Source organism: Pinus tabuliformis, chromosome 8 (assembly GCF_031772625.1).
Source record: "Pinus tabuliformis cultivar Carrire ecotype Pingquan chromosome 8, CPIR1, whole genome shotgun sequence".
Classification (NCBI taxonomy): Eukaryota; Viridiplantae; Streptophyta; class Pinopsida; order Pinales; family Pinaceae; genus Pinus; species Pinus tabuliformis.
In genome coordinates, this window is record NC_142294.1 from 797,373,655 (window position 1) to 797,383,432 (window position 9,778).

General features: G+C 37.4%; 1 long non-coding RNA gene across 1 annotated transcript; it reads left to right on the top strand.

The window, feature by feature from the left end:
• Nucleotides 1-257: 257 nt before the first annotated feature.
• Nucleotides 258-7,047, top strand: LOC149237969 (uncharacterized). The gene is made up of 2 exons (XR_016246356.1): nt 258-679; nt 6,677-7,047. It is a non-coding gene; the product is annotated as an uncharacterized LOC149237969 (long non-coding RNA).
• The last annotated feature ends 2,731 nt before the right edge of the window (nt 7,048-9,778 follow it).

The following is a 9,778-nucleotide window of genomic DNA, read 5'->3' on the forward strand; positions in this document are numbered from 1 at the left end:
TAAAATTCATAAATTAAACTTAATAAAAAATAAAAATCCAATCATATTAGTAAAAAACTAAAAAAAACATAATAATTATAAAAATATAGAAATATTCACCAATATGGAGGGAGGGATGGGGGTCGCCGCTACAACTGGGGTTTGGGGCTACAACTCTGAGAACGATAGGAATCTGTCAGAGTATCCTTCAGAATGGCAGGAGTACGTGGAGGGTAGCATGTGTTTCTTTGGTTTCTGAGTAGGAGTCCCTATCACTGCATCGTTTACCTTGAACCGTTGAGATGAAGAAAAAGTTTACCTGGAGATCGGAGAGTTAAAGGTGGAGAACGATGGAAAAATAGAGTTTTTCACAACAGTGGAAATTTTTTACTGAAGGGAAATGGTAAAAGAGGAAGGGCGGGTCGAGTTGGAGCTAGATTTGATGGACATTCTGGCAGTTTGGGGGTTGGAACCCAATAAACAAAACCTAGCAAAGATCCCTCCTCCAGGTAAGCCTCCATTTTTCCCAAGGGCCGACTTTCTGCATTCTACAACGTCGAGAGATTGTGTGGTGAAGGAAATAGTCGGAAAATGGGTAGCGGAAGAACCATATCAGGGGAGGAAGAATCCTTCCAGGAAATTCAGTGCATTTTCATCGAATCTCAGAAGCAACCGACACTTCAGTCTAACAGAAACAATGGTACGTAGGCCCTTTCCAGAATCTCAAACCTTCAATGTTTCATGTGCACAAAATATAGTTTTCACGGGGGGTTTAGAGGATGTAGTAAAAATTTGTGGGTTGAGAATTACCAGTGGTCTTCAAAACCTAGATTCTGAGAGGCGGGGTTATAGGCAGCCGAAAGGAAAAGGGGATCTGGGTAAGGAAGGAAATGCATATTTCGCTCAGAACCCTCATAGAGAGCTGACAGGACCCGCAAGTCAGAAAGAAACTCACATCGCTGGAAAATTTCTTCACAGATCTATTTGTAGGCACCTCTTGAGAAAATTCTTTAGTGCACTCAAGTGTTTCTGGGTTTGTAGTGGAAACAAAAAAAATCCATTCTTGAGGCTCTTTCCATCATTAAAAATGAGAGCATTCAAAGAGCGGGAGATGGGACCATACCATATCCAGGGTTTGGGGGTTATGGTATCCAAGGGACTGTGAATCCGAGGACATGCAAACAAGGAAATTCACAAGGTATTCTTCAGGAAATAGTGAGAGAAAGCTCATAAGGGAATGCACTAACTAGAGACAGAGTCAGTGGAGAGGACCAGGGAAAGAGCGGTCTTCTCGGCAGGAAGAAGCAGGTAGAGGTAGAATCTGGATCAGAGGGAGAGGATAACTGTAGGAGTGTGTCAAAGAGGAAAAAGAACAAAGGTTTTCTTAGGAGAGAAGAATACAATAACCTCATCCTTGCTAAGTAAATCCATTTTGATTCAGCCACGATGGTTTCCAAGCACATTATGGTGGGCAGGGTGAAAGGGGAGTACTTCATGGAAACATAAATCAGATAATAGGAAAATAATTCATGGAAGGACTCCTGGGCGGGGGAGGCAGAGGTAACAATATTGGTGAGCGGTTACTTTATGTGCAATTCAAAAAAGAATAAGCCATGGCATGGGCACTTGGAAAAAACTAGATAATAGGATCAACGTCAATCATATTGAAGAGGTGGAGTCTCTGTTTGATGCACACAGGGAAAAGTTGGAAGAAGTACTAGTGTGGGTTAGATTGCCAGTGTTACCACCTTAAATGTGGACAAATGATGTCTTCAAGGCTGATGGAAACAAAATTGGAGAATTTTTGGAAGCATGCATGTTCTTTATTACTTCAAGAACCAGAAGGGTGGCCAGAATCCTTGTCAAGCTTAATCCTCGTGAGGGGTTGTTTGAAAATATAAAATTGTCTTACGAAGGGGGATTCCATCGTCAATAGCTGGACTATGAATAACTTCCATTTAGATGCAATCAGTGCCATCAACGCAGGCACATGGCAAGGGATTTCCTGCTGGGATTCAAAGGGAAGAAAGGTAGAACACATGTATGTCAAGCTATAGAGGCTTGTGGGGTTCACAAGACAAAGCTAACATGTAGGAAGGAGGTGTGGGCATAAGTCCCTCTCCTCCAGGGCCAATGCAACCTTTGCCAGGTCAGTTTAGTAGAATGGATATGGATGAGGGAAGGCGACAAGAGATCAAGCCAGAACATGCAGCCACTAGAGACTCAAAACCAATCGCCACCTCTGAGCAGACTCCCCCCCCCCCCCCAGGTACTATTCCTTTCTTCCCCCAATTCCTTTCTTCCCCCAACTCTGTTCCAAATGTTAATGCCTCTATTTCAACTTTGACGGAGACTAGTACTTCCAGGCCCTTTCTAAATACTATTAATTCATATTTGAATAGACCCTGTGAACCTCTGGACAATATTGTAACCACTATTCCTCCTCCTCAACCCCTTATTGAGTCAAGCTCAAAAACTGACTCCCAGCTGAACATATCCAATCCATATAATCTTCACCCTAGAGGGCCAAAATATTTTTCCTTAGGGCAGTCGGGGGGTCTCAGGGAACTCCTTTCACATCTTGGTGGCAGCGAAATCCTGGGGTAGGAAATCCAATATCTCAAAAGCCCAGTTGAAATCTAGACTTGAAATCGCAGATGGCAAGCAAAGTTCCTTGGAAGGGGCGCCTAGAGCAGTGCAGACCCTAGGTTTGGTTCCCCAATGATTGCTGACTCTTTCCACTATAGGGTTTTAGCTAGTACCCGCAAGAAACTAGCTTTGAAGAGACTTGTTTCATCCGCATGTCATGATACTATCATACTCCAAGAAACCCTAGGCTCGAGGACAATATATCTAAAATTATTTGTAAGGTGTTTCCAGGATGGTCTTTCCTCTCCATAGATGTGAGAGGGCGCTCGAGAGGCTTATCAACAAGCTTTAATTTGAGCAAGATTAGACTTCTAAATACATGGAGTTCTAAGCAGGTTCTTGGTGTAGAAATCTACTCTACTGAAATTCACATGGAATTGAATTTCATAAACATCTATGGGCCATGTTAGGAGAGAGAACTTTTTTGGCTTTCTCTTTTGAAAAAATCATTTATGAAGACGGGTAATCTGGTGGTAGGAGAGGATATGAATTTCTCTCTCAGAGCATTTAAGATGTGGGGGCCCCATGCTCAGGAAGATCCTATGGCAATGTTTTTTGCAACAAAATTTACTCAGAACAGGCTTATTGATTTGAATTTAATCCAATTCAAACCCACTTTGAGGAACAGGCATACCATAAGTGAAATGGTGGAAAAAAGGCTGGGTAGGTTCCTGATGGTTGAGGATATGGCAGACAAGGTTCAACTTTTTGTGCAGTGGGTTGGTTCTGAAGGACACTCGAATCACCACCCAATATTCCTCAAAATTAAGAGTGGCATTCCAAAGACATGAAGCCCCTTTAATTTTACTTCCTCATGGTTATAGGAAGAGAGCTACCTTCAACTAGTCCATGAGATTTGGATCCTTTCAGAATTGAGGAGCCCTGAACAACAACTCAGCAATTCATGGAGAATCTTAAAAGAGTGAAACAAGATATGATTCAATGGGCAAAACTTAAGAGATTAAGGGATAAGGAGGACCTCAAGTCAATAGAGGTAGAACTTGAAATAATGGAGGTTGTGGAAGAAGGTGGATACGAGTCAGAAGAAGCCAAGAATAGGATTATAGAGTTAGAAAAAAGAAAAAGAAGGATTCTTCTAGACCAGGAAGAACAGTTGAGACTTAAGAGCAGGGATGTATGGATAAAAAGTGGAGACGAAAATTGGGGAGTATTGAAAAATATTTTGATGAAATTGCTTCCTTAGGCAAGGATTATCTCAAAAGCCTCTACCGAGCTCTAGAAGAGGCTACCCTATCATATGTAATTAGAGTCGCCAAACTCTTTCCTCGATTGATAGAGGAAGAAGATAACCAGATGTTGATGGCTCCAATTTCAAGGAGGGAGCTAGAAGACACCCTTAAGTCCATGCAGAGGGACAAGAGTCCAGGATCGGATGGTTGGACTGTGGAATTATTCCAGGTTTTGTTTTATTTGATAGGAGATGAATTATTAAGTGTTGTTGAATATTCTAGGACAAATGGAAGGATCTATAAACCTTTCAACTCCACCTTCCTAGCCTTAATTTAGAAGGTAGACAATCCTATGTCCTTTGAATATTATAGGCCAATCTTTTTATGTAACTACATATACAAGATTATTTCTAATATCATTGTAGTTTGCCTTAGACCCATTTTCGCTAAGAATATCTAAAGATAACAGTTTGTTTTTTAGATGGGAAACAAATACATGAAGTCATCAGGGTGGCTCAGGAAGGATTACACAACATCAAAAACAGGAAGCTAAAAGGAGTCATAGAAAAAAATCATCTTTCCAAATCCTGTGACAGAATAAGTTAGATCTATTTAAGAATGTTTCTGACTCATTTAGGATTTGAAATTCCTTTTATAGACTGGATCATGGGGTATATAACGAATGTCTCCTTTGTGGTCTTGATCAACAGGTCAACATCCCCCTTCTTTCACTCTTAGAGAGGTCTCAGGAAAGGGTTTCCTTTATTCCCCCTTCTTTTCCTTCTAGCAGTCGAAGGGCTTATTAGATTTCTCTTAGATGCCAAGCGGAGGGGGGTGTTGCAAGGAATCGAGGTGGCACCTAATATGTTCATCACCCATCTTCTTCTTTTTGTTGATATTCTATTGTTCTAGATGGCATATTGAGTGCTTAAAATAGGCCTTGATTTTATTTCAGAAAGATATAGGGATGATTCTCAATGACAGAAAATCAATCTTGTCATGCTCAGGCATGTCTCAGTAACAAAATTTGGAAGTTCAACGTGTATTGCCTTTTGAGGCAAAGCCAATCAAGGAAAGTTTCAAATGTTTTGGGGTTTCACCTAAAAGCAAATGACTACGAGAAGGAGGGTTGGAGGTTGTTAGTGGCAAAGGTTGAAAAAAGAATAAATCATTGGAGCCTCAAATGGTTGTCGAGAGCAGGGCGCTTAATGATGATCAAGTCAGCTTTAGAAGCTATTTCGGTATATTGGACAACTATGACATGTGCACCGAAAGGTATTCTACGGACTATTAGAAGAATATGTGGGATATTCCTATGGGCGGGTAATAAAGAAGAAAGTACCCTTCCTTGGGTTGCGTCGGAAAATATCGCACTGCCAAAAGCTTGTGGTGGCTGGGGACAGAAATATATTTCATCCTTTTCCAAATCACTATCAGCAAAATACAGCTAGAGGTTAATTGTTGTTGAAAATCTGCTATGCATGGGAAATATATCTTGCCCCAAACAATAGAAGATTGGATAAGAAACATCGTCAAATGGACCCCCAATTCCTCTGTCGTTTGGAAGGAAATCGTAGTGGTTTTTAACATTGAGGGTTCCAATCTAGCCTGGGAGGTAAAAAATGGGGAAAAGCTTCAGATTGGCCTAGAACCCTAGATTGGAGGCTCAGAAAGCTATAGGTTTCCACCTAATATGGTGCGTTGCCTAAACAAATAAGGAATAACATTTCTAAGCCAGGCGATAGATGATCGAAGAACTTCTCTCTGCGGCCAAGGGTGATAAAGGGTGGATCAGTTACAGTTGAATGAGGAGTATGCTCCTCTATGGCAGGAGTATGTAACTGAGCTAAAAAGATCGCATGTCAGAATTAGAGAGAGAGATGATGAACTAAAATGGATCTATGTTCCTTCAGGTTCCTAAGCTCCAAAATATGGGTGTCTTTTTCAATTTAAGAGACAACTCCAGAATGCTCAAGTGTGGTGGTGGAAATGTACATGGAAATTATCCTGTCACGCCAAAGCAAGGCTCTTTATTTGGTGGGTTCTTCGGGATAAAGTTCCAACATGGAACAATTTACATTGAAGAGGTAAAGTGGGACTGAGTTGGCGTACCCTATGTAGAAACAAGGAATAATCGATGTTGCATCTTTTTCTAAAAGCCCTTTCACATTGCGAAATATAGACACAGTCTGTCAAATCTTAGGAATTAATTCAGTATGGGATGGTGAATCACTTGAGGAAGCCTGGAAACAATGGTGGGATATCATTTAAAACAATATGTTAAGGAATATCCCTCCCCTCCTCTGTTGGGGGGTTTGGCTCGCCAGAAACAAGTCGATCTTAAGAGATAATGCCTCTTCTTCCTCACATATAGCTACATATATAGTTGCCATTTTTTCCATGATGCACTCTAAAGTCCTTGCCCCAACAGTCCAAAGAATAGAAGTAGAGGAAATCAATCAACAGATTCCATGGGCCTATTTTGATGGGGCTTGCAATGATCAGGGGATGTGCAGTGGTGGAATAATGTTATTCCTAGACAGTCATCACTCCTTGAAGTCAAAGGTAGGCCTGGGAAGAGAGACAAACAATTTTGTGGAACTTCTCACCCTAAAGCTTCTGGTGTGTTGGGCATTGGAACTGGGCTGCAGATTCCTCCAAATCTTTGGAGATTCCCTCAATGTGGTCATTTGGTTCAATGTTGTCGAGACATGTCACAATATAACTTTGTTGCCTATTTATGATGAAATTGTTCAGTTAAAATCATCATTTGACATTATTACATGTTGTCATATATATAGGGAGCAACATGCAGAAGCATGTGTGTTTGACATTATTACATGTTGTCATATATATAGGGAGCAACATGCAGAAGCATGTGTGTTATCTAAAGCTGGTGCTAGACAGGATCAAGGCATATGGCAGGTCAGCGACTCAGTAGAGGGGTCAAACCTCTTCCATCAACATTAGTCTTTCCTGGAAATCTAGAAAACTCTTCTTGTAATGCTCCTCTTATTTTCTTTGATGGATCAAAACGGATAGTCTTTTTGTTGATGGCAGAACCTGCAGTCTCATAAACTGTAGTAGTAGACATACTGATTGATATGTTTTCTTTTGGATGATCATTTTTTATATTGTGGGCTTAATTGTTCCTATAAAGCCCAAATTTTGTATTCTCATGCATGTACTTATTTAACTTTTTATAAATCTTAATAAAAGGTTACGGTTACGATTTTTCTATGGAAATTTTTTATAAAAATATATAATAAAATAAACCAACATTGATTCATGCTAACACCCCTAGAATCCCTTTCAATGTTCTTACTTCATGGTTAAGATGGATATATACAATAATTATATTCCCTTTCAATGTTCTTACTTCATGGTTAAGATGGATATATACAATAATTATATTCCATAGAATATTTCTTATATTTAATCAAATTTTCATTGAACAATTAAAGCCCAAATTTTGTATTCTCATGCATGTACTTATTTAACTTTTTATAAATCTTAAGAAAAGATTTAATTTTATAAATCTTAAGAAAAGATTTATAAAAGGTTACGGTTACGATTTTTCTATGGAAATTTTTTATAAAAATATATAATAAAATAAACCAACATTGATTCATGCTAACACCCCTAGAATCCCTTTCAATGTTCTTACTTCATGGTTAACATGGATATATACTAATAATTATATTCCATAGAATATTTCTTATATTTAATCAAATTTTCATTAGGTAGGAAAATAAGTAGTTAACTTTCACTAAGTGATTATTTAGTGATTATAAAAAAATAATACGATAAATAACTATAATTTCAAATGAGAATTTTCTTCCAAAATTTATTGTGACCATGGTTATTTACCAACTCCTACTTTATTATGATGGATATAATGAAAATATTATATACAATCCTTTGGATAAAAGATTTAAAACATCGCAAACATGGAAAGCTATTTTACTTGCACGCATTTTATAATTACATGAATTATTGACACATACTAATAGCTAATACGGTAAAGCAAGGGCGACAGGGCGGCATAGTAGCTAGTACCCACAACTTAGTTTAAATATATTTTTTTTTTTCAGGGGGGCGGGGCCCCGCTGAAGAAGCTATATATGTCATAATACAACTGTACATAGTACATATGGCCATGGCCCAAATATGCTGCTGGCGCAGTCTCCGCAGGACTCTATACCAGCCGAGGGGCGTGTAAACCGACTGCCCCGACCGTTCCAACATAAACTCGCGTATAGTTTAAATATACTTAAACTAAAATAAACTAAATATAGTTAAATTAAAGTAAAAACACTGAATTTAAGTTAGTATTAAAGTTTACAATCCAGACAATTTAAGTTTTACTAATTGGTATATTGAAGTATTGCATAATTATAATTATGCATTGAGGCAATGGAGAATCCAATCCTACACAACAACAACAATAATATTTTTATTGAAAAATTTATTTAGAAAATTTGACATTTTACATCTAAAATATAAATAAATATATTTTAAAAACTAATTGTTCTAGTGAGATATATCTTTGAAAAATAAATTGAATATATTTTAAAATCAATAAACTAGAATTAATATTAATATTTTATTTATAAAATAAATATAAGATAACACTAACTAAACTTCTTTAATTCACGCGGTTACAAACTTTTCCTTTTAAAACCACCTTAATTTATACACTTTATTCTAACTCTTTAACATAATGATTAAATAATATTTTATAAAAAATTCAGTGGGAAGAAATCTCATTACCACTCCACAAGTCAACCCTATATAAATTCCTCTATCATGTTACATCATATAATAAGGCTGCAACATTTCTCTTGGTGGCATTGCAGATAAAGCATGTATATGGATGAATCAACAAAAAATTTGAGCCTCCATAATTATTTAGCATCGCTTGTTTTCAAATTGAAAATTTGTTTGTCGATAATTTCATATAAAAGAATATTAGTTACAATAGTTTTTTCTTTTCAATTTTAATTAATTAAAATAAATATTTAATATAATTATAAAAAGTTTCAATTTTAATTAATTAAGATAAATATTTAATATAATTATAAAAATTTGAAAATATAATTATTAATGAAATTTAATATTCTATTATTTAAATTAAATTTTATATATATATATATTTATTGTAAGTTTGGGGTACATTTTTATTAATTTTCAAATATAAAGCAGGTTATATCTGTATGTGTGGTCTCAACCTACCTTGAGGGAAACCAAATCTGTTGGCCACCTAACCACAAAATATGCCATCGAAAAACAAAAAATAATAAGTCTAGCGAGCCACGCTATATATGTCTGAGAGTCTTTGTTCTCCTTGTTTACTAGATATCTATAAACATAACTACTAATATGTCTAAAATTTTAAAACTGCCTCATACAAAATTGTAACAAAAAATGCACTGTCACTACTCATCATCAGCTGAATCCAACGGAGCAGGGTCCTTCCCAGTGGAACTTGGCAACTCCGTGTGAGGAAAATAGGGGATGTATTGCTCTATGTGGCTAAGCCGACCATTCTACTATTGCAATTGAATCTAAATATTTTGAAACTCTTTGGTGTAATCTGAGTGTCCAGAGGAGAACAAATGCATATCAGGTGGAAATTTCTCCAAGGCTTTGACCAAGATGCTTTTCATCATCCAAAATAAGTGGATTGTTTGTTTATATTGAGCGGATCTGCCACGACTATGACCTGGGTCTGGAGTTAGAGTTTGCCAATCTTTTGAATCAATTTCAAATCCCTCCTCGGTTTGTCGAATCTCTTCTTCCCAATATACAATAAGCTGCTTGACCGGATTGGAACTGCTTGAATGATAAGCTTGAGCGGCTTCATGAATAATACAAGAAGTTGATTTGCACCCACGCCTAGTGCCCCCATATGAACTGGGTTGACTTGTCTGAGATGCGGAGGCTCTCCTCTGTTTCCC